The 25,362-nt window shown below is 37.1% G+C and overlaps 1 protein-coding gene and 2 pseudogenes across 16 annotated transcripts in view; all 3 read left to right on the forward strand.

Moving 5' to 3' along the window:
- Positions 1-25,362, forward strand: part of Pign (phosphatidylinositol glycan anchor biosynthesis class N) — a 236,883-nt gene that overhangs the window by 129,801 nt on the left and 81,720 nt on the right. The window lies entirely within an intron of this gene.
- LOC110344632 (general transcription factor 3C polypeptide 3 pseudogene) lies at positions 3,099-7,151 on the forward strand (annotated as a pseudogene).
- Positions 5,196-25,357, forward strand: LOC106010559 (translation machinery-associated protein 16 pseudogene; annotated as a pseudogene).

The following is a 25,362-nucleotide window of genomic DNA, read 5'->3' on the forward strand; positions in this document are numbered from 1 at the left end:
TATTTAATTTTATTGATTTGAGGTTTAGTTTGTTCTTGTTTCTTTAAGACTTTGAGGTCTATCTTTTTTTAAGTTGTAGGCACTCATAGCTATAAACTTTCTTCAATACTGCCTTAAGTATATCCCATAGGTTCTTAGGTTCTGGTATGTTGGGTTTCCATTTTCTTTTTCTTTTTTTTTTTTTTTTTTGGTACTGGGGATCAAATTTGGGACCTTGCGCTTGCAAGGCAGGTGCCGGAACCACTGAGCTAAATCCCTGGCCCCATTTTCTTTTGATTCTAGGAATTTTTAAATCCTCCCCCTTGCCCTCAGTAATCCACTGTTCGTTATATTGTTCAATCTCTATGTGATTTTATTATTTCTGTAGTTTCTCTTGCTGTTGACTTTTTTCCCCCATATATTTTTTTTATTGGTAGATTTTAGATGTACACAATGATAACATGGATCTTAGGGTTTTTGTACCTGTACATGATGTATCTTGCTTCTTTTTTTCCCCCATTCTCACCCCTCCCTTCAACCCCTCTTCCCCTCCTTATTTACAAAAGCTTTATTTCCATGTTTTTCTTTCTATTTTTGTGTGTGTGTGTGTGTGTGTCCTCCCCCCTCCCTTGTTTCCTTCCTCATTTGAACATTTTCTTCCCATTTCCCAATGTCTGTTATACATTTTGGTCTTTATTTTACACTTTTCTCACACCAGAGAAACAATGTGGTATGTTGCTTTTAATTCTTTTGGAAAGATAACACAAAGGGGAATAGCTGGGTCAAATGGAACTTCTAGTTTTAGTTTTTTGTGGAATCTCCACACTGATTTCCATAGTGGTTGCACCAGTCTGCACTCCTACCAACTGCGGAGAAGGGTTCCTTTTTCCCCACATCCCTGCTAGCATTTGTTATTGGTTGATTGCTTGATACAGCCATTCTTTGTGGAGTGAGATAGAATCTCAGCGTTGTTTTAATTTGCATCTCTCAAATGAGCAATGATGTTGAACATTTTTTCATATATTTATTTGCTGTTTTTTTCATCTGAGAAGTGTCTGTTTCAGATGCCCATTTTTTGATTGGGTCTTTAAATTTGAGGGGGCTCTGATTTTTTTCTTTATATATTCTAGATATTAGTCCTTTGTCTGAGGAACAGTTGGCAAAAATTTTTTCCCATGCTGTAGATTTTCTGTTCACTCTGTTGATGATTTCTTTTGCTATGCAAAGACTTTTTAATAAGATGAGATCCCAGTTGTTGATTCTTTGTGCTAGTTCATGGGCAGCTGAGGTTTTGTTCATAAAAGTCTTTGCCTATACCAATGTCTTCAAGAGGTCTACCTATTTTCTCTGCCAGCAGATTAAGTTTTTCTATTTTAATATTTAGATCTTTGATCCATTTTGATTTTAGTTTAGTGCTTGATGAAAGATATGGGTCTAGTTTTAATCTTCAGCATGTAGAAACTTAATTTTTCCAGCACCATTTATTAAAGAGGCTATCTTTCTTCCAGTGAAGGTGTTTGGCTCCTTTGTCAAAATAAGGTACCTGAGTGTGTTTAGAGTTATTTCTGTATCTTCTCATCTATTCCATTGATCTTCAGGTCTTTTTTTTTTGCCAGTACCATGCTGCTTTGGTCACAGTTTGCTGTCGATTTCTAGTGTCATTCCAAAATGATCTGATAAGATGTAAGAAATTATTTCAATGTTTAAAAATTTGCTCAGACTTGTTTTATAGCCTAATAAATGGTCTATTTTGGAAAAGGTTCCATGTGCTGATGAAAAGAATGGGTATTCTCCAGCTATTTAATGGAATATTTTGTAGACATCTGTTAAGTCCATTTGATCTGTAGTGTAATTAATTATGATGTTTCTTTGTTGATTGTTTTTTTGTCAGGACAGTATATCTATTGGTGAGAGTTGAGTATTGAAGTCACCTACTATTATTTTATTGGGGCCTAACTTTTAATGTCCAAAAGTGTTTGTTTTATAAAATTAGATGCTATGACATTCAGTGCATATATATTTATAGTCAAAATATCTTCTGGTTATTGTTCCCTTTTATTGACGTACATTGACTTGGTCTCTTGTAACTGATTTTAGGCTTACAGTCTATTTTGTTGGATATAAATATAGCTAGTCTTGCTTGATTTCAGATACCATTTGCTTGGAATTTCATTTTGTATCAATATCTGTATGTCTCTGCAGATCCTTTGAGTTTCTTTCAGGCAGTGTATTGGCTTTTTTTGTTTTGTTTTGTTTTGTTTTGTTTTTTTGGTACCGGGGATCGAACTCGGGTCCTTGCACTTGCGCAGCAGGCGGCGAAACCACTGAGCTAAATCCCTGGCCCTGAGCAGTGTATTGTTGTTGGTCTTATTTTTTTATCCAGTCAGCCAGTCTGATTTTTTAATTAGATAATTAAGACCATTCATATTAAGGGTAATTATTGAAAGATATATACTTGCTCCTGTGAGTTTGTTTTTCTTCTGGTTGTTTTGAATTTGCATGTTCATTTATTCCTCTCTTATGCTACAGATTAGAATGTTTACCATATTAGCAATGTTTTATTCTTTCCTAATTCTCATTTGCTTATCTATTCTTCTAGTAAGATTTATTCTTTCCCATGTTCCCATGCTTTCTTCCTTTTCTGGATATATAATTCCCTTAAGTAACTTCTGTAATATTGGTTTAGCGGTCATGAATTTCCTTAGCCTTAGTTTATTCTCATCTTGGAAGGTCTTTATTTCTCCTTCCATTCTGAAGGACAGCTTTGCTGCATATAGTCATCAAGATTGGCAATTATTTTCTTTTCATTCAAGAATTGAAATATGGGGCCGGGGATTTAGCTCAGTGGTTCTGCTGCCTGCCTCGCAAGTGCAAGGACCCAGGTTCGATCCTTGGTACCACAAAAAAATAAAATTTAAATAATGTGATTCTGTGCCCTTTTGGCTTTTACAGTTTTTGTGGAGAAATCTACTGTTATTCTCATGGCTTTGACTTGAAATGTGACTTGGGATTTCTCTCTTACAGTTTTTAGTATTCCTTCTTTGTTCTGTACTTTTGGCAATATAATTCTGATGTGTTTTGAAAAAGAGTCTTTCCTAGTCATATCTTTGGAGCTCTTAATGTCCTGTGTACTTGGATAGTCATGTCTTCCCAAAGATTTTGGAAATTTTTTATTATTTAGTGAATAGATTCAATGCCTTCAGCCTGTAGCTCTTCTCCCTCATCAGTTATGCATGTTTGGTCTTTTAATGGTGTCCCAGAATTCTTGTATATCCTATTCATTCTTTTTATTACTGTCTTAGGGATAATTCATCAACCTTGTTCTCAAGTTTTGATATTCTCAGTTCAAAGGCCCTGGGTTCAATCCCCAGTACCACAAAAACAGGTGGGTGGGGGATTGGGGATATAGCTCAGTGGTAGAAAGCTTGTCTAGCAGACACACGGCCATAGGTTCAATCTCTAGAAGGCTGGGGGACCCACAAAAACAGGAAAGAAAGGGGCAATAGTTATATAGAATAAACTTTAAAAGTTTAATTTTTAAAAAAGGAAAAAATGCAAATGAAAGATAGCAGGAGAAAAGTGAAAAGGGAGGAAGAAAGAAGAAAAATTCAAAACAAAAGAAAAAGGGACTTCTTGGCGCTCAAGTGCTTAGTAGGACATTGCTGCATTTCCCTTTAGTAATTGGTGGGCTGCATCCATATAAACCAACAAAGGTCATTGCATTTAAGTTCCTCAGAACACAGGCATCAATAGGGAGAGGCTGGGCCAGGGGTTTAGCTCAGTGGTTCTGGTGCCTGCCTCACAAGTGCAAGGTCCCAAGTTCGATCCCTGGTACCAAAAAGGGGGGGCGGGGGCCTTGTGCCTGTCTTTAGTGGAGAGTGGGCTGCATCCATATTTATTGGCACAGGAAAGATCATTCTTGGCTGGGTGAGTTTCTGAGAGGACACCGTGGAGTATCTTGCTGCTCTTCCAGTTTTCCACTGGGCTTCTGGAATTGCCCAAGCCTAGGGCATTAGCCCCAGATCACCAACTACCCAGGAAAGAAGATATCCTTTGAGAAGTTCAAGAGTCAGAGAGAAGAGAGGAAAACACAGACGCAGACGAGTCTTCAGGAAAAAGGAATGTTATCAGCTGAAGAAAATCTAAATGATTCTGAAGTTCCATCTTCATCAGGAATTAACTCTACCACACCCCAGATCAATGATGTCAATGAAAGAGAAACATCAGATGGGGTAAGTTGGTTCAAAAAGTCTTTGCCTTCATACTTGGGAAGACTGAAGATGAGGAGAAAAGGAGGAGACACCTGAACACCCCACAGCAAGCAACAAGAAGAGGTCTCCAAGCAAACTTCCCAGAACCGTGAGAGGTCTCTTGGGGGAAACCAATATCTGCTTTGCATGAGGAAAGTGAGAAGAGGCCGTAATGATGTGCGTGGACATCATAAGACAAGCTCCTCTAGCTTATGAGCCATTCTCCCCTCTTACCGTGATATGTGAGGAATAAGGTGACATGGAAAAATCCTTGAAGTTCAGATTGATTGCCACATGTTTAAATCCCAGTGACAGAGAAGAATAGGATAGACTGGCAGATATATCTCTGGAACAAGAGAATATTAAGTAGGCTAGTTTTTGCTATACAAAAGCTCTTAAATATGAGCCTACTCATAGCTGTTTTCTATGGGAGAGATCAAGTCTGTATAAACAAATGGGTGATCATAAAATGGCAATGGATAGGTACAGGCTTATTTTAAACCTTTTGCCTGCATCTGATGGAGAGTAGCTAGAGATATGGCCAAGAGACACTGTGAAGCCAATGGTGGTGAGCCGGAAAATGATTTCTGAGCAAAAACAAGTTTTTTCCAGTGGCTAGCTGACCTAACTGAAAAAGAGCCACCTCTAGTTCGTACCCACTCCTACACCTTACACATGTCCTTCTTCATTGTCTTTTGTTCTCAGTAAATGTCTGTATCCAGTGTAGTTTTATATCAGATCATGTAAACTAAAGTAACTTCCTCAACCAATTGCTTCTGTAACCCCACCCCTCTTCCCTTGAGCCTTATAAACCCTTTTTACTGCCAGCTCTGAGATGATCGCTTTTTGGAGAAATCCCCAATCAACCCACCACCATAATAAAGCTGTACACTTGCCTCCAGCCTCTGGGTGCATTCTCGATTCATCTTGGCCTGATCTTGCTATACCACTAAGAGCTGCCACACAATGGACTGTGAGTCCACCATTACAATGGTACTTCATCTAGTAACATGATTGAAAAAGCTTTCTCCAAACATCATGCCCTGGTCTCCATAGAGGATGTCAACACTGCAGCCGTGCTCTTGTATTTCTAACAAGTAGTATGACAAAACATTGGAAGCAATTACAGATTTTTTGAGAATTGTAGAAAAAACTTCAGAAGAAGGTGGCAGCTCAAAAGAGAGTAAAAGTTGTAATTTCCTTTGTATAAAAGAATGTTTATAGAACTCTCATTCAAAATGTGGCCTTTGGGCCAGGGATTTAGCTCACTTGTTCGCCGCCTGCCTTGCAAGCGCAAGGACCTGAGTTCGATCCCCGGTACCAAAAAAACCCACAAAAAACAAAATCTGGCCTTTGGATTGGTAGTTATGTTCTGACAGCTACTATACCCAAGAAGCTCTTTTTCCTCCAAGAGACTTTGCATCTTTTTTTGTGAGAATTGGTTACAAAAAATCTTTTAAACAAAAAAAGGAAGAAAAAAAGAAAAAGTAAAAACAGGAGAAAGGGGAAAAAAGAAAATTATAAAATTTAATAGAGAGAATACACACATCAATAATTTTAAAAGTATTACTGGAAAGTAAGAATTTCCTGTCTGCTGAGGTACTCTATTGTATAGGCCCAAGTGGATGTTCAAAACCTCTCAGCTTCTTCCTTTGTTTTCTTAATCTGTGTGCCCCTTGATAAGCAGTCCCTCCTCCCCAGGTTTTTGATTCTATCTTATAGAAAAGCAGATGCATGCCTTGTACCTCTAATCCACCATCTTTCATCCTTTTGTCCTTATTCCACATGTCTCTGGAGTTCTCAATAATGCTTCAAATTGATGCTCAATAAGCAGCAGCATAAACATACTAATTCATGTTAGGAAGATAACCTCCAGAAGCTCTAAAAGAGTAGAATTGATTGCTCTAAGAAGTGAGAGTTTGTTACTTGTTATTATAAATCTTTCTCAGTGCTATTATTTTGCTTTTTTAATACTACATTTATGACTGTGATAAAAATGAAAATGAATAAATGGAATTGGAGGTCAAAAAGTAGGTTCTGAATCCTCAGTAGCATGGGAACTAGCACAAAAAAATCAACAACTGGGATCTCTTCTTATTAAAAAGCTTCTGCACTGGAAGAGAAACCACCAACACAGCTTTGAGACAACCTACAACGTGGGAAAAAGTTTTTACCAGCTGTTCCTCAGACAAAGGCCTACTATCTAAAACATATAAAGAATTCAAAAAAATCAGACCCCCCAAATGTAAAGACCCAATCCAAAAATGGGCATCTGAAATGAACAGACATTTCTCAGACAAAGAAGTAAAAGCAGAAAATAAACATATGAAAGAATGTTCAACATCACTGGTCATTCAAGAGATGCAGATGAAAACAACACTGAGATTCCACCTCACCCCAGAAAGAATGGCTGCTATCAAGAAATCAACCAACAAATGCTGGCGGGGGTGTGGGGAGAAAGGAACCTTTCTCCATTGTTGGTGGGAGTGTAGTCTGGTACAACCACTGTAGAAATCAATATGGAGATACCTCCAAAAACTAGGATTAGAGGTCCCATTTGACCCAACTATTCCTCTGCTGGGTATCTTCCTAAAAGAATTAAAAGCATCATACCACAGTGATATATGCACACCCATGTTTATACTGGCCCAGTTTGTAATAGCTAAGGTTTGGAAACAGCCCAAGTGCCCATCAACTGGAGACTGGATAAAGAAGATGTGGGGTTTTTTTAATAAAATGGAGTACTATTCAGCCATAAAGAAAGAGAAACTATAGAGACATTTATAGCTAAATGGATGCACATTAAGGCCATACTCTTCATTGAAATAAATAGGATACACATATGTAAATACTGAGTAGTATCTCTAGTGTGAAAAACTAAAAGTGTAAATAACGGTCGAAATGTATAATTGATAATTAAAATAGGAAGAAACGGTAAAAAAAAAAGGTCTAAAGGAGTAGGGGAAGTGGGAGGGGTAGGAAAAAAGGGAAAGAAAGGAAAGAAGGGAAAAGAAAAGAAACATAAGAAAAAGAAAAAATAGAAACAAAGTCTGTGTAAATAGGGAAGGGTGGAGTGGGTGAAGGGAGGGCAGGGGAATGGGGAAACAATAAGAACCAAGATACATCATGTAAAGGTACAAGATCCCAATGATGAATGCATACCTAATGATATATTGTATACCTAAAATGTAGCAATAAACTTAATAAAAAAAAAAGTCGAGTTCTAAGTTTAGTCTATTGAAGCTTAATTAGAAAGGGGAGGAGAAATACAGAGCAGTATTTGCATGAGAATACTATCCTACCTCTTTATAAGAGATTTCATTTTCATTTCATATTACTAATGACCATGAAGAATATTATAGTTGAAGAGAATAAGTGTACCTATCATTAATTTTATTCTGTCCCCACCACCACCACCAGGGATCGAACTCAGGACCTTGCACTTGCAAGGCAGGTGTTGCCCCACTGAGCTAAATCCCTGGCCCCAGTATCATTAATTTTAATTACCCTCTGTTAAAGGGATGTTCTGGAAATATCATGTAAGGCCCAAATGGAGTAAGCTGGTTCACAGTTTGGAGTAGAGACAGAGAACTACATACATCAGGGAAAGGTTATGTGTTACAACACAGAGTCCACATACCTAATGTTGAGCTACATCCCCAGACCATTTTACTTTATTTTGAGACTATATGTCACTGAGCTTCCAAGGCTAGCCTCAAACTTAAGATCCTTGTCCCTCAACCTTCTGAAAAGCTAAATTACAGGCATGTGACACCACACCTGGCTAATCCTATGTTTGTGACTATAGCAAAGGGGGGCCAGGGATTTAGCTCAGTGGTTCCATTGCTTGCCTTGCAAGCACAAGGACCCGAGTTCAATCCATAGTACCAAAACCAACCAAACAAACAAACAAACAAAAAAAGACTATAGCAAAGGGATCATTCACTACAAGGTTTTGAATAATATAAATTTGGGGCTTGAAGGAGAAAAAAATATTTATTAAGGAAGTGGGCCATCAGTGAGGATAGCTTAGGTAAGAAAAGTATTCTGTTTGATATATAAGACAAGAGTCTGGCCTTCAAAGAAAAAAATCTGGAAGGCAGTAGTAAGGTAGAAAACAACTATGATAGAAAAAGGCTGTCACAGAGCACACAGGCTGTAACAGATGGGCACTGCCCATCCTTGTGTATACTACCAAATTGCACAGTAGACCAGGTAGTTTCTTATGTACATCAGAAGATGAAAACAGTGAATCCCACATCTGTGGTTGAGAAAGAAACCTTGTTACATAAAGAAGACTATTACTAACAGTTAAAAGCTGTGGTTAAAGAAACTTGTGGGAGGTAATGCTGCTAAAACTTTAAAGCTTTGTTTGTGGCCTAGGACTTTTGCTAGGGTTATAGAGAACAGAGGGCAAATTTAAGAAGCAGTGATGGAATACGATAACCATAGCAAGCCCCACACAGAAATCTGGTCTGTATCAGTGATGAACCTATGGCACACGTGCTACAGCAGGCTATTTGTATCACTGAAAGGTCTAAAAGGTTTGTCATCACTGGCCTATATGAGTACAGAAAGAAAGACACTCCAGTTCAGTCTCCGGTAACAGAAAATATTATGCAAGAACTAACATTTGAAGTGGGCCTTGAATAAAGGTGTAATTTCAATGAGAGGCCTTAGAGGTTTGGGAAAGGTGTTTTGGTGACAAAATGATATGAACAAAACTATAAAAGTAAAAATAACCTAATGCATATGTACAGTTGTATGTGATACCTGAAAAATAATTTGGATTTCAAAGAACTTAGGTTTTGGAAACATTTTTTTCTAGAAAATATCTTTTGATAGGCTTAATATGGTGAATGTCAAATACAAAATTACATTATACATTCTTTTGGCATGTGGAGAGGCCTATGTTTTGAATGAGCTCAAGTATTTCAGATGTTACTAAGTGAATGATTGCCTGGGAGTTAATTAAGAGTCTTGGTTGTCTTTTTACTAAAGTTTAGTTCCTGGAGTAGGGGAGTGGAGAATGTGTACCTGGAAATAGAGGGACTAACCAGCACAGTCAAGGTCACTGCAGCATGCCCTTTTGTCTACCTTGGCAAGTGACCTTCAGTTCTCTTTTGATACTTCAAGGTCATTATGTGCCAGTGGGCATAATTTCTTCCTGCTCTTTTCAAGGTCAAGCCTCCTAGATTACAGTGATGTTGCATGATCTTTTACCATGCCATGGTACTTAATATTATTTTTGAAAATCTGAGATGCGTTAAATTTGACATTTATTTGAGCAAGAAAAAAGCCTAGAACCAGGCAGCATTCCAGACTGAAGTTAGTTCAGAATGCCAGCCCTCACCACCTGTGCAAGTTATATTTCTAGCTCAAGAAAAGGAAGTGACATGCAGCAACCCAATTGGTTGCAGTCACATTTGTCTTACACGAGCATGGTGTGATGAGGCATTTGCCTTATAAAACATGGTCTGGTCAGTTCACAGCCTATGATTGGCTGAAGCTCAGTAGCTGTGATTGCCTTAAGCTCAACAGCTATGATTGGTTAATATTCAGCTATCTGTTATAAGAATACACTGTTGGTTAATTTGCAGTTTGTTTACATACCAAGCTAAATTGCTGTTCATCACTAAATATGGAGGCAGGTTTGGGCCAAATTTTGTCACCCTGCTACAGAACTAGACTTAGGCCAAACTTACCAGTTTAACAGTGCCAAACCTAAATTGCCAACTTTTTAAAAAATTGTGGTAGAATATATATAACATAAATTTCACCTCTTAATCATTTCAGTAGTAACATATTCACAGTTTTGTACAACAGGTCTCCACAATGTATCATCTTGTATACCAAACTGTATTCTCAATAAACAACTACCCATTTTCCTTTCCCCCAGCACCTAACAACCACCATTCTACTTTCTGTTTCTATGAATTTAACTACTCTGGCTCCCTCATATTGAGCATCTTTTCAAATGCTTTTTGGACAACTGTATGTCTTCTTTGGGGAAATGTCTCTTCAGGTGATTTTGCCATTCTAAATTGGGTTATTTGTTGTTCTGTTGTTGAGTTGTAAGGATTCTTTATATATTCTTTATCAGATATATGATTTTCAAGCATTTCTTCCTGTTCTCTAGGTGCCTTTTTAACTTTGTTGATTATATCCTTTATGCACATAAGTTTTTCATTTCGATGTAGCCTAATTTATTAATCTATACTTTTGTTTACCTGCGTTTTTGGGGTGGATTTTTTAAGAGTCATTGCAAAACTGTCATTTAACATTTAGCATGACATTCTTCTTGGCGCTTGTGTCATACTTCCAGCTATATTCCTTGCATTTTTTAATACAGCCATCATGAGAATAAAGTGTCTAAAAGAACACAAAATAGTAGCAAAGAGAATATAAAGGCATAAAACAATGAGCATCATTCAAACCGAGGGAAACAGAATAACACATTAGCACTTGTAGGCTGAGAATGCTTTTTTGAACCCAGTCGTAGCCATGAGAAAATTATGTTAATTTCATGTTTCAGTACTCTAAGCAATTTGTGTATAACTGTTAAAATATTCTATAATAAATTAATTATAATCAGGGTAAAAATGTGCTGTGGAAATATTTTGAGATTTTTTTAGAGGGCAGCAATCCACATACAGTGATCAAAAGTCTTGGTTTGCCTGGAACAGTTCTGGTTTATACCTATTGTCTCAGTGTAATCACTACTCCCTATCTATACATTAAAGATCTAAACTGGTGGGAAGGTAATAAAGGTATAGCCTCTTCATAAATTATGTTACATGCAGGTTTATCTCAGTCTCAATGCTTCATTATCAGGGCTCTTACTCCTTTAGGCTGAATGAGATGCTTATTCTGAAAGGCTTTTTAAAGGCAAGTGAAATAAAGAACCACATGTCACAGTTGTGTCCATCACAGTAAGTTGATTGGACTGACGTGCATAAATTTCCCACATATTCTCTGGGTCATTCTTGCTGAAATAGCTCTTTGTTCTGTTTGTCTTCTTTGTCTCATGTCATCCAAAATATACTCACTTTAAGAAAAGAAGATAATTCCAGGGAGAAAGGGAGTTAGGGAAGAGAGGTCAGGATGAGGGGGCAAAAATGAAATCTGAGTTAGTGATACCAGGCTTTCTAAATGGAATTTCTCCTGATGCTATAATTTTAGGGGTTTTTTGTTGTTGTTATTGTTCCTTTTATTGTCAAGTTAGAGTTCTAAAATCTCTTTAGATCCTAGACAGCAATAAGGCATATGCTGTATCAGTGAACCATGTGGTACTAATCGGTAGGAGTACTTCATACATCTTCATTAACATGTAATTTACCTCCAAGAAAAGGCTTGGATATACTTCAGAATTCAGAAGCACCAGATAATAGTGTTCACATATGAAAACCTCATTGTTGTACTTCTGTTTTCTATTTGTGAAAATGTTGCTTTTATGTTTGGGGTTTATAATTAGTACTATTTAAAAAACTAGATTTTTTTTCTTGGTACTGGTATCATTAAACTTACGGGCAGAGTTCTCTTGGTGAAAACTAAGGTTATATGAATTGTGATCCTGCCATGGTTTCACTTCATGACAACTTTTCCTGAAATCCGTTGTGCTCATAATATAGTTAATAATTTCAGCCATTCAGTGCTCATTATTCACAGGAAAGAATGTTGTTTTTTTTGTCTTCACTATTGTATTTTATGAGTACTGAACTAAAGAGAATCTATCTTAGAGTTTTAGAGGAGTGAGAGCTGATTAGCCCTCTGAATGTCATGTGGCGTGTATCTATGTTTATGGTGTCATTGAGGTGACTTTAGTGAGTTGTAGAATACTTTGGAGAGATTTCTCAACTACTAATTTCAGGTTAATGAATAAGTAATAGTTCTTTAACAGTAAAGATTGAATTACTAGGACCTGAGACAACATATCTATTTATTAGTGTAGTACTGTTTGTTTACAGTGAGTCTTCAGAAAGGTTTTACCAATCTTAAGTTGGGTCTCTGAGACAAATACGCCGCAGTCAGTATGTTCAGCTGAAACCCCTGTGTAAGTGCAGTGCTCCTCTTGAGAACCATGTGCAAAATATCCTGCCCCAGCTGTAAAACTGTTCAACTGACAGGGCTAATTTAGAATTTTCTTCTTTTGAACTTTATACTTTATCTTCATTTATTGCAGATTATAAACTTTGTAGAGTATTGCCTTTTATATGGTATACTGAAAGTGCAATTTTAAAACTAGAGAAAAATTCCTGAACTAATTTTCATAACTATAAAAACATTTAAATTTACGTTCTAAATGTATTTGTGGAGAGGTAACTAGAGTCAGGATCATCAGTTTGATTGAGCAGTTTGATTTGATAGGGGTGTTCATTTGGTCTTTAATTGTTTCCTAACAGCATTATTGTTGTATCTTATTAAAATATAAATGGGCGGGGGATTTAGCTCAGTGATTCTGCTGCCTTCCTTGCAAGCACAAGGACCTGAGTTCAATCCCCGGTACCAAAAACAAAAAAAACAAAAACAAAAACAAAATATATATATATATGTATAACAACTAAAGTATTAATCGTTTCTCTTTAGATATAATGAAAACTTGTGATTCTGTTCAATCATCTTTGAATATTCTAAACATAATAAGTGTCATAAAATGTCTTTATGCTGCTATAGCCCATCAACCTTTCTCACTCATTGTGCAAGTTGAAAAGACCTATCTGGAAATTCTGTGTGCCCCTGCACACATATATGCTATTCCTCTGCGTCATCACACATGCACAGCCTTGAGAATCGTGGATTTAAATGGTATCAACCCCAGTCATGGGGGTTGGGAAAGAGTGGGAACAGCTAAACTCATTTCAAGTTGAAGTTTGATGTTCCTACAGTTATGCTAATGCTTATATGACACCAAGTCTTGAATGATGCAGAATATTACAAGCTGAATGTCTTATGGCTCAGTCATGTGAGAATGAGGAGTGTCACAAGTGTTTTCTTTAATAATGTTAGCTTAAATGAGCCAAGAGTCAGTAATTTCAGGCCATTGTAAGGAGATAAATGATCTGTGGAATGAGTATCTTTTATAGACTTTTCATTAAATTTTAGGATGGGTCACTTACTGGTTTTACAATCATTTGTGTCAAGAGATCAATTTGAATTTAATATTTTGACCTAAATGTGATAGCAAAATGTAAGAGAACAAAAATCTGCTAGCATGTAACCTTTTCTTTTTTTTATCTACAATTTTATTGTGGTTTAATTTACATACCATAAAATTCATCCATTGTAAGGTTTAATCTTACTTAAATGATTGTTTTAAATCATTTCAATAATTTCCTAGCCAATTTATGGAGTTCTACAACCATCACTACAATCTAGTTTTTGAATACTACATTTCAATTGCCAAAACATTCCTCTGAGCCTGTTTACACTATATCCCCATTCCCCTACCTATCCCTAGACAACCACCAATCTGCTTTCTGTCTCTATAAATTTGTCAGTTCCAATTCTGGACATTTCATATAAAGAAAATTATACAATATGTTGTGTTTTACATCTGATTTCTTCCGTGTTACTTTGTTGTTGTTGTTGTTGTTGTTGTTGTTGTTGTTGTTAAGATGCTTTAAGTTTCTCAAGCTGGTTTCAAACTCCTGGGCTCAAACCATCCTTCTTCCTCAGCCTCCCAAGTAGCTGGGACTACAGGTATGTGCCACCATGCCTGACTTGATTTCTTCCGCTTTGTGTACTTTTTTTGTTTTTTGAAGGGTTTTTTGCCATTCATATATATTATAGTTTGCATTAATACTTTGTTCCTTTTCTTTGCTGAAGTGTTCCACTGTACTGATATACCACATTTTGCTTATCTTTCTTACAATATAATAACATTACAATCCTCAAGTCTTTCCTTCATCTATCTGGCTCCCAACCTCCGTGCCTGGTTTCTCTGTGGAACCAAGGTCAGGTTGAACTTTCCTGGAGCTGATCATTAAGGCTCTATGTGGGGCAGTCTATACTTCCTCCCTTACTCATCTCACTTTTTGTGTTAACATTTATATACAGAAAATTTAAATTTTATACATGAAAGTATCATCTCACTTCTGACTATATAAACTTCAGTCCTTGGCCTTGGAAGTAAATATTTTTTTTCTTAAATTCTTTTATTGGTACATTTTAGGTATACAACACAATTACATTCATCATTGGGAACTTGTACCATTACATGATGCATCTTGGTTCTTATTTTTTCCCCATTCCCCTGCCCTCCCTTCACCCCCTCCACCCTTCCCTATTTATAAAGACTTTATTTCCATTTTTTCCATTTCTCATCATTTTTCTTCTTTCCTTTCTTCTTTCCCTTCTTTCCTTTCCCCTGCCCCTCCCACTACCCCTACCCCTTTGGCCCTTTTCTTCCTATTTTGCATTATCGATTATTCATTCTAATGATTGGTACATTTTAGGCATACAATATAATGATATTCATCATTAGAAATTCGCACCTTTACATAATCTCTCTTGGTTCTTATTTTTCACCCTTGCCCAGCCCTCCCTTCAACCCCTCCAGTCCTATTTACAAAGATTTTGTTCCTATTTTTCCATTTTCTCATATTAATACCATTCCCTTCTTTCCTATCCACTACCCCTCCCACTTCCTTCCCCTTTGCCCCTTTTCTTCCTATTTTACATTACCTATTATACATTTGAGTCCTTATTTACACTTTCAGTTTCTCACACCAGAGAAACTATTCGGTATTTTAAATGTGGGTCCTTTTATTTCACTTAAGAGTATCGCCTCAATGTGCATCCACTTAGCTATAAATGTCTCTAATTTCTCATTTTTTATGCCTGAGTAGTACTCCATTTTATTAGAAAAACACATTTTTTTTATCTAGTCTCCAATTGATGGGCATTTGGGCTGTTTCCAAGTTTTAGCTATCACAAACTGTGCTGCTATGAACATGGGTGCACATATATCACTGTGGTATGATTCTTTTAATTCTTTGGAGAAGATCCCCAGCAGTAGAATAGCAGGGTCAAATGGGACTTCCAGTCCTAGTTCTTTGAGGTATCGCCATACTGATTTCCACAGTAGTTGCACCAGTCTACACTCCCACCAGCAGTGGAGCAGGGTTCCTCTTTCTCCACAGCTCCGGCAGCATTTCTTATTGGTTGATTTCATGATAGCAGCCATTCTTTCTGGAGTGAGGTGGAATCTCAGCGTTGTTTTCATTTGCATCTCTTGAATGACCAGTGACGTTGAACATTTTTTCATGTATTTATTTGCTATTTCTACTTCTTTGTCTGAGAAATGTCTGTTCATTTCAGATGTCCATTTTCAGATTGGGTCTTTAAATTTGGGAGGTCTGATCTTTTTAAGTTCTTTATAGATTCGAGATAGTAGACCTTTGAGGAACAGCAGGTGAACATTATTTCCCACATTGTGGGTTGTCTCTTCACACTGTTGGTGGTTTCTCTTGCTGTGAAGAAGCTTTTTAATAAGAAGAGATCCCACTTGTTGATTGTTTGTGCTAATTCATGGGCAACTGAGGTTTTGTTCATAAAATCTTTTCCTACACCGATGTCTTCAAGAATTCTACCTACCCTCTGTTCCAACTGGTTCAGAGTTTCTATTTTAATATTTAGATCTTTAATCCATTTAGAATTTAGTTTAGTGGATGGTGACAGATGTAGGTCTAGTTTTAATCTTTGGCAAGTTGATGCCCAGTTTTTCCAGCACCATTTATTAAAGAGGCTGTCTTTCCTCCAGTGAGGGTGTTTGGCTCCTTTGTTGAAGATGAGATGGCTGAGTGTGTCTGGTGTTGTTTCTGCATCTTCTAATCTGTTCCACTGGTCCTCAGGTCTGTTTCTTTGCCAGTACCATGGTGTTTTTATCACAGTAGCTTTGTAGTATAGTTGCAGGTTGGAGATTGTGATACCCCCTACCATGTCTCTGTTACCTAGAATTGCTTTTGCTATTCTGGGTCTCTTCTTGCTCCAAATGAATTTTTGGATTGTTTTCTCAGGGTCCATGAAGTATGCTGCTGGGATCTCAATTGGAATTGCATTGAATCTATATAGCAGTTTTGGAAGTATGGCCATTTTCACTATATTAATCCTTCCTACCCAGGAGCAGGGGATGTCTGTCCATTTTCTGATATCATCTTCAATCTCTGTCTTCAGAGTGATATAGTTTTTAGAGAAGAGGTCTTTGATTTCTTTCGTTAGGATGATTCCTAGGTATTTCAGTTTTTTGGATGCTATTGTGAAAGGAATTATTTGCCCTATTTCTCTCTCAGTGAGTCTGTCATTGGTGTAGAGGAAAGCTATTGATTTTTGTGTGTTGACCTTATAACCAGCTACTTGACTGAATTTGGTTATTAAGTCTAGAAGACTTTTGGTAGAGTTCTTGGGGTCTTCTATATACAGTATCATGTCATCTGCAAATAATGACAATTTGACTTCTTCATTTCCTATCTTTATTCCTTTTATTTCTTTCTCTTGTCTCATTGCCATGGCAATGTTTCCAGAACTATATTGAACAAGAGTGGTGATAGTGGACATCCTTGTCTTGTTCCTGATTTTAGTGTGAAGGATTTCAGTTTTGGACCATTGAGTATGATATTGGCTGTTGGTTTTTTATAGATGGCTTTCATCAGATTGAGGTACAGACTGTCTATTCCAATTTTTTGGAGAGTTTTTATCATAAATGTGTGCTGGATTTTGTCAAATGCTTTTTCTGCATGTACTGAGATGATCATATGTTTTTTGTCCTTGGCTCTATTGATATAGTGTATTACATTGATTGATTTGCATATATTGAACCATCCCTGAATCCCTGGGATGAATCCCACTTGATCAGGGTGTATGATCTTCTTGATGATCTTCTGCATTCTGTTTGCCAGTATCTTATTCAGGATTTTTGCATCTATGTTCACTAGTGAGATTGGCCTATAGTTCTCCTTTTCAGTTGGGTCTTTCTCTGATTTGGGGATCAAGGTGATGCTTGCTTTCAGGAATGAATTTGGGAGTATTGCTTCCCTTTCAATTTCATTGAAGAGTTTAAACAGTAGTGGCAGTAGTTCATCTCTAAATGTCTTGTAGAATTCAGCAGTGAAGCCATCAGGGCCCAGGCTTTTCTTAGTTGATAAGTTTTTAATTACATTTTCAATTTCATTGGTTGATATTGGGTTGTTCAGAATTTTTAGATCTTCTTTGTTCAACTTTGGTAATTCATATGTATCTAGGAATCTGTCCATTTCTTCTGTGTTGTCCATCTTATTGGCATGTAGGTTCTGAAAGTAGGTATTGATGATCCTCTGGATTTCTGCTGGGTGTGTTGTAATTTCACCCTTTTCATTCTTAACTGCATGGATTTGGGCCTTTTCTTTCCTTTTTCTGACAAGGTTCGCTAAGGGTTTGTCAATTTTGTTGATTCTTTTGAAGAACCAACTCTTGGCTTCATTGATTTTTTTGTATCGTTCTCTTAGTCTCCATTGCATTGATTTCTCCTCTGATCTTTATAATTTCCTCCCTTGTAGGAGCTTTGGGCTTGTCCTGCTCTTCTTTTTCTAGAAGCTTGTGGTTCAGCATCAGGTTAATTGGCCTTGTTCTGTTTTCCTAATATGCTTATTCACTGCTCTGAATTTCCCTCTTAAGACTGCTTTCATTGTGTCCCATAGATTCTGATATGTTGTATTGGCATTGTCATTTAATTGAAGGAACTGTCTGATTTCTTCTTTAATTTCCTCTGTGACACATTGGTTATTCAGAAGTGTGTTGTTCAATTTCCACATGTTTATGAAATTTTTTGAGTTTCCTTTGCTATGGATCTCCAATTTCATCACACTGTGGTCTGATAATATACAGGGGATAACTTCAATTCCTTTGCACTTACTTAAACATGTTCTATGTGTGAGTATGTGGTCTATTTTCGAGAATGACCCATGTGCAGCTGAGAAGAATGTGTATTCTGATTTTGTCGGGTGGAGGACTCTGTAAACATCTGTTAAGTTCATTTGTTCAAGAGTTCGATTGAGTTCTAGTATTTCATTACTTATTTTTTTGTCTAGTTGATCTATCTGTGACAGTGGTGTGTTGAGGTCCCCCACTACAATTGTATTAGTGTATATATGACTTTTCATGTCCATTAGTACTTGTTTTATATAGTTGTGTGCACTAGTGTTTGGTGCATAGATATTTATGATTGTCATCTCTTCCTATTGGATTCTTCCCTTTACAAGGATGTAGTGCCCTTCTTTGTCTCTCTTCATCAGTGTTGGTTTGAAATCTACTTGATCTGCAAAGAGAATAGCTACTCCTGCTTTTTTTCGGGTTCCCGTCACATGGATTATTGTTTTCCACCCTTTAACTTTCAGTCTATGAGTTTCGTTTTGAATGGTGTGTTTCTTGTATGAAGCATATTGTTGGATTTTGCTTCTTGACCCATTCTGCCAGTCTATTTCTTTTGATTGGTGATTGAGATCATTAACATTGATGGTTATAACTGAAATGTATTGACTTGTCATTGCCATGACTTTTTCTTTTTGTTGGGTTCTCCCCCTTTACATTTAATTTCTTGTCGTGCCAGATGGATTCATTGTGCTTTGCTTCCTGGGGTTGTGATCCTCAATGTCTGTTCCTAGGATGTTGTGTAAAATTTTTTGGAGTGCTGGTTTGATATTCACAAAGTTCCTATGGTGCTCTTTGTCATGAAAGTATCTTATTTCTCCATCCATTTTGAAAGATAGTTTTGCAGGGTACATCAATCTGGATTGGAGGCTGTTTTCTTTTAGGGCTTGGAATAAGTCACTCCAAGCTCTTCTTGCCTTGATGGTTTGCATTGAGAAGTCTGCTGTGATTCTGATGGGCTTTCTTTTGTATGTGATTTGTTTCTTTTCTCTGACGGCTTGGAAAACTTTGTTCTTCTGTTGTGTTTCTGGAATCTTAACAATTATATGCCTATGTGTAGATTTTTTTTGATCAAGGCTATTTGGAGTCCTATATGCCTCGCTTATCTGTATGTCAAGTTCTTTTCCCTTGCTTGGGAAGTTTTCTGCCATTACTTCTGTGAACAGTTTTTTTTATGTCATCTCCACTCTCTCCTGTTTCTTCATTGAGTCCAATCAGTCTTATGTTATTCTTCTTTGCATCATCTAGCAGCTGCTAGATTGATTTCTCGTGTTCCCTTATAATTTTGAAGCAATTTTTCTTTTCCTGGTCATTAATTGCAATCTTATCTTCTATATCTATAATTCTGTCCTCACGTTGGCTCATTCTGCTGTGTAGACTTTCAATGGAGTTTTTCATCTCCTGGAAATCTATTTGCATCTGTTTTATGGATTCCATTTATTTCCTATGTTGGGATTCCATCATGTTCCTGAGCTCCTCCCTAGATTTATTAATCATGTCTTGCACTAGAGGCACAATCTCTGCTGTTATCTGAGAAATTATTTCTGACTTCCTTTTTTCCAGATCCCTTTTTGTTGCCAGTTCAGTGGGTCCAGGTGGTTGAGTATCAGAGTGTTCCATCTCATTTCCCTTTGGGGTTGCTGTAGGTGATCTGGAAGTCTGGTTTTGAGACTTAGTTACATGTTTTCTCATTTTGACTGGGGGGGCAGGGGGGTGCTGTTGGTGCCCACACAGCTCATTTCCTCTGAGCTAGGAGAGGTGGGACAGGGGACAGGAGCAGCGGTAGGAATGGTGGCTCAGAAGCCCCTTCCTCTGGATCAGGAGCAGTGGGACAGGGGCTCAGAACCCCCTTCCTCTCGGCTAGGAGCGGCAGGGCAGAGGGCAGCCCAAAAGCCCATTCCTCTGGTCTGGGAGTGGCGGGACAGTTAGTGGCCGGAAAGCCCCTTCCTCTGGGCTGGGAGCGGCGGGACAGAAGGCAGCCCAAAAGCCCTTTCCTCTGGGCTGGGAATGGCCGGAAGTAAATATTTTGACATGAAGAAGTTGTGACCATTATATTCCACTTCCTAGTTGAGGAGTTGGGTCTCAGGAATTGGTACATATTTTTAAATGGCCTGTGAAACTTTAAAAACAGAATAAAGTTCTGTGACTTTTACCTGGCATAAATTTTAAGCATCGCACAAATAGAAATGTATTATAAGCTTTTTATAGAAAATATTGGAAGCGTTGAAAAAAAATAATCTACCCATAATGCAATGCCTCAAACATAACTGCTATTAGGGCCAGGGATTTAGCTCAGTGGTTCTGACGCCTGCCTCGCAAGCGCAAGGTCCCAAGTTCGATCTCCAGTACCAAAAAAAAAACAACACACACAAACATAACCGCTGTTGAAAGTGATGCTCACAAATATAAAGTGAGAACAGTTTTAAGTTTTTTTGTGATGATTGTTTCTTTATCTTACTGTTTTAATGTGTGCCAAGACTATCTGTTCTCTTCCACTCTTCTGACCAATTGTAGTATACTTCACTTCGTGTTTTAATATCTTGTAAGGTTAATTGTACTTCATTTCCATGACCCTTTTTGTTAGGAAAAAAGGGGGAAATATTTTATTTAGCCTTTTTAAAGCATTTAATTTTGATTATGTTTATGACTGCTATTTTAAGGAAGTCTAATGTAAGTCTAAGTTAAATCAGCTGAGTTAATATGAAGCAAAAAAAGGTCTTACAATTTTTTAAATTATGAATTACTCTTTAATAATTCATTTAACAAATAGTGATTGAGTTTCCATGGGCCTTTCATGAGTCCTTAGACATGCAATGGGGAAAGAGATAAAAGTTATGATGTCTACTTCCATAGGGCTCATAGTTATAAAGGTCAGCAACCTATGTCCTTTCATCCCAAACTAGCCCATTTCCTGTTTTGTATGACCTACAGACTTAAGAAACAAAATTTTTTAATTGTTTCAAAGTAATTATTGATTTACATAACGTTATAAGAAATAGTAGAGAGGAATCCTGTGTACCCTTTACCCAGTTTTCTCCAGTGATACTTTTAATCTGCCTGTGTTGTTATAGTTGAAGTATCTTGCACACAGAATATGATTTGGTCATGATTTTTAATCAGCTCTACCAATCTCTTGGTATCGCTAGACTATGTTTAGTGTAATTATTGATATATTTGAGCTTAAGTCTGCTGTTTTATTTTTTGTTTTCACTTTGTTCTATTTTGTGTTTCCTGCCTTCCTATGTGTTCCTTGAACATTTTCTAGAATTCTATTTTTAATTGTAGTGTTTTTAGTGTATCTCTTTGTGTGGGTTTTTAAGTAGTTGTTCTAGGTATTATGTTCATGATTTTCCTAAATCCCTTTTGTTTCATTTTCTTTTTGTTTAGAGAACTTTCAGACATCCTTTTGGCAGTAGGTCTGTAAACAAGAAATTCTTTTGTTTTCCTTCCTCTGAGAATGTCTTGAGTTTTTTCTCCAGAAAAAAAAGGATATTTTCATTGTATTCTAGGTTGACAGTTCTTTTCTGTTGGCACTTGAAAAGCAGGGTGCTCTTTGTTCTGGTACCCACATCTTCTGATAAGAAATCTGCTGTCATCATTCAGTTATTTCCTCCTTAGGTTTTTCTGTGATATCCTTGTTCCGTCCCTTTTCTTCATTTTTTCAGGCATAAGGGGAGTATTGAGGATTGAACACAGTGCCTGGCACATATGAGGCAAGCACTTCACTACTGAACTACATCCCCAAGCCCTTTTTTATTTTTTATTTTAAGACAGGGTCTCACTAAGCTGCTTGGCTTTGAACTTAGACTCCTCCTGCCTTAGCCTTCCTAGAAGCTGGCTCAAATTATTTTGTTTTTAGTTGTCAGTGGTTTGATGTGAATTTATGTGAATGCTTTTAGTTTATTCTGTATGACATTTGCTCAGTTCTGCAATCGACATGTATGTGACTTTTTCCATTGTTTCAGTTTCCAGGTACTCCTTTGAATATTCTTTTTCTTTTCCTTCAGGAACTCCATAAAACAAATGTTTAATCTTTTATCATAGTCCTCATGTCTGTGAGGGTTCACTTTTCCTGTCCTGTCTTGTCCTATCTTGTCTTGTCCTGTCTTGTTCTGTCCTCTCTTGTACTGGCCTGGCCAGGTCTATTTCCTCTGTTGTTCAGGTTGGCTTTGTATTAGTTTCTTCTGTTTTATTTTCAAGTTCACAGATTCTTTTCTCTGTCTGCTCAATTCTACTAATAAGGCCATTTGTTGAATTTTTTATTTTGGTCATTTTATTGTTCAATTCTGAAATCTCTATTTGGTTCTTCTTTATGTCTTCTGCTTCTTTGCTGAGAATTATTGTATTCCTTACTTTCTGCTAGACCTCCTCTGACTCTATCCCAGTAAGGAGAGGAAGGGCTGCATTATTGCTGAATGTGAATAGAACATCACCTTGCATGAATGAAAATACCAACTTACCTGCTTATCGTGCTCTGACACCATGGAGGATGGGGAGAATAGATGGGGATTTAGAGTGCCCCAATATAGCCTGGTAAGGGTAGGGGTAGGTAGAGGAGAGCCTCTGATTTTTTCTGTGGTATTTGGGTGAAGTAGAATGGTTAATCTATACATGTTCAGTGTTTCAAGAATGCCCCTTTCTTGTCTGACCCCTGGCTAGATAGTATTTTTCTTTGGTGATGCTTTTGGGTTTTGAGGGCTTTTTTTGTCTGCCCAAGTCTGTGACATTTCTGGGTTCCCTACTTCTTCTTGCAAGTCAGGTATATATGAGACAAAAGAAAATCCAGGGAACTCAAAACTGAAATTTCATCGGTTCCAATACCCTTAGTCTGCCCTGTTCTTTTCACCATTTAGAGTCTTCTTGTTTTTGTATGTATGTATGTATGTATGTATGTATGTGTGTGTGTATATATATATATGTATATATATATGTATATATATATACTGTCCAAAGTTTTTTAGTTGTCCATAAGCAGAAAAGAGTACAGTGTACCTACTCCACCTGAAAGAGAAAGTTATTCTAATGTTTTAAAGCTTCTGGTTTTCTAACAGCATGATTTCCTAGCATCTCTGTACCATAATAAACTTGAATTGTCTTATTTTGAGAAACCTTTAAAGTAAAATCAGTCAACCAGTTATAAACTTCTCTGTAATAAGATGTCAACCAATCATAAATTTCTTTGTAATAAAATCTCAACATGGCTCATTTAATTTTAGTAGCATGGTTTTGTCTATTTTGGTGTGAGTTTTTCAAGAGTATTATGTTAAAATAGGGCCAGGGATTTAGCTCAGTGGTGCCACCGCCTGCCTCACAAGTACAAAATCCTGAGTTCGATCCCCGGTACAAAAAAAAAAGAGTATTATGTTAAAATAAATATCTAAATAATTTTATCCTCAGCATGTCTTCATGAGGATGATAAATAGTCATAGTCATTTTTTAATAAATAATTATCAGTGAATTAATTAGGTTGTAGGTAATATCTGTGCCATATATATTCCAGGTAAAAAACAATGCAGAGAAAAATGTATCTATAAATTAATAAATTCACATTTATAAATTAATAAAATTAAGTAGAAAAATTCCATGTCCAGTATCCTATTACATTACTTCCACAGTGAAAACAAATGAGTTTTTAAATATCTTACTTCATGCCAGGCATGGTAGTGCACGCCTGTAATCCCAGCATTTGGGAGGCTGAGGCAGGAGGATTACCACAAGTTCAAGGCCAGACTGGGCTACATAGTGAGTTCAAGGCCAGCCTGAACTACATAGCAAAACCCTGTGTCAAAAAAATTTCCAGCTGCTCTGGGCTGTGAGCCTGTGGGGTCTGGAGGGTAGAGGTCCCTGTGGCCTCTAGGATGTCACCATGCTTTAAGCACCTAAGGGAAAAAGCACAGAAAAAAAAAAATCATCCACCCATGTAGTAGAAAAGCTGCTCAGATTACAAGAGAGGGCCACAAACAAGAAAAGAAGGAAAAATTGAAGAATGAAAAGGTGTTACGTCTCAACCTTATTGGTGAAAAACTGCAGTGGTTTCAAAATGAACTGGATCCCCAGAAAGTGAGATATTCAAAGAAAGCACTTGTGAATTAATTGAAAGGTATTTAAATCAATTCAGCAGTGAGCTGGAGGACATTGAGTTACACAACAGCATCAAGGACAGGCAGGGAAGGTGTCACCAAGCCTGGGAGATGGTCATCAAGCAGATGATGGAGAGTGAAGGACAGCAGTACAACAGCAGTACCAAGGCTACAGCCTTGAGATTCCAGACATTTTACATGCAAGTAGTCTGAAAACCTTTAGGGAATGGGATTTGGATCTGAAGAAATTGCCAAACATTAAAATGAGAAAACTTTGTGCTAATGATACAGTTGCTAAGAAGCACAAGAAAACTCAGAATTTAACTATAGACAAAGATTTAGGTCTTTTTTTTTTTTTTTTTTGTACCAGGGATTGAACTTGGGTCCTTGCACTTACAAGGCAGGCAGCGCAACCACTGAGCTAAATCCCCAGCCCTAGATAAAGATTTAGGACAATTGGAACTAAAAGGCGAATCAAGTGACTCAGATGAGGAAATGACTCCTGTGGCCTAATTGTCCTTACTTCAGTTGGAAATAAGTAATATGAGAACTTTTAAGTCACACTTATTACTCATGAGAAATAATTATCTAGTATTTGCTGTTTAACTCATTCTCTCTCATAGTGTGAATCACATTTGCACTTTCAAATATGGTATTGTAATTTTTATTTAAAACAAAGTTGCATTTCATTTATATTAAGTTGCTGAAATAGAAGATATATTCTGTTTTCCATTACTATAACAAAATACCAGAGGCTGAATAACTTATAAAGAAAAGACATTTATTTAGGTCATGGTTTTGGAGGCTGAATATCTAGACAGCACAGTTCTGGCTCTAGCGAGGCCTCCTCTTGCTGGTACACATCATGGTGCATAGTTATCACAGTGGGGGGAGAGCACAAGAGAGGGGAAGATCACATGGCAAGACAGGAAGCCAGAAAATGGGAGGGTCCGATAATGATATCCCACCAGGCCCTATCTCTTAAAGGCCCAAGAGAATTAAATGATTTCATGTTACTTCCATTTGATTATTATATTATTTTCTGCTTTCTCATTGTGAAAGGTGATAGGTTTTATTCAGACCTAAAGGTTAGAGAACTAATGATTATAACTGTTACTTCTGAGATACATTATTTAAATTAATATATTAAA

Source organism: Heterocephalus glaber, unplaced genomic scaffold (genome assembly GCF_053883595.1).
Source record: "Heterocephalus glaber isolate CG9 unplaced genomic scaffold, H.glaber_assembly_v1.0 deba00000331, whole genome shotgun sequence".
In the NCBI taxonomy this organism is placed as follows: domain Eukaryota; kingdom Metazoa; phylum Chordata; class Mammalia; order Rodentia; family Bathyergidae; genus Heterocephalus; species Heterocephalus glaber.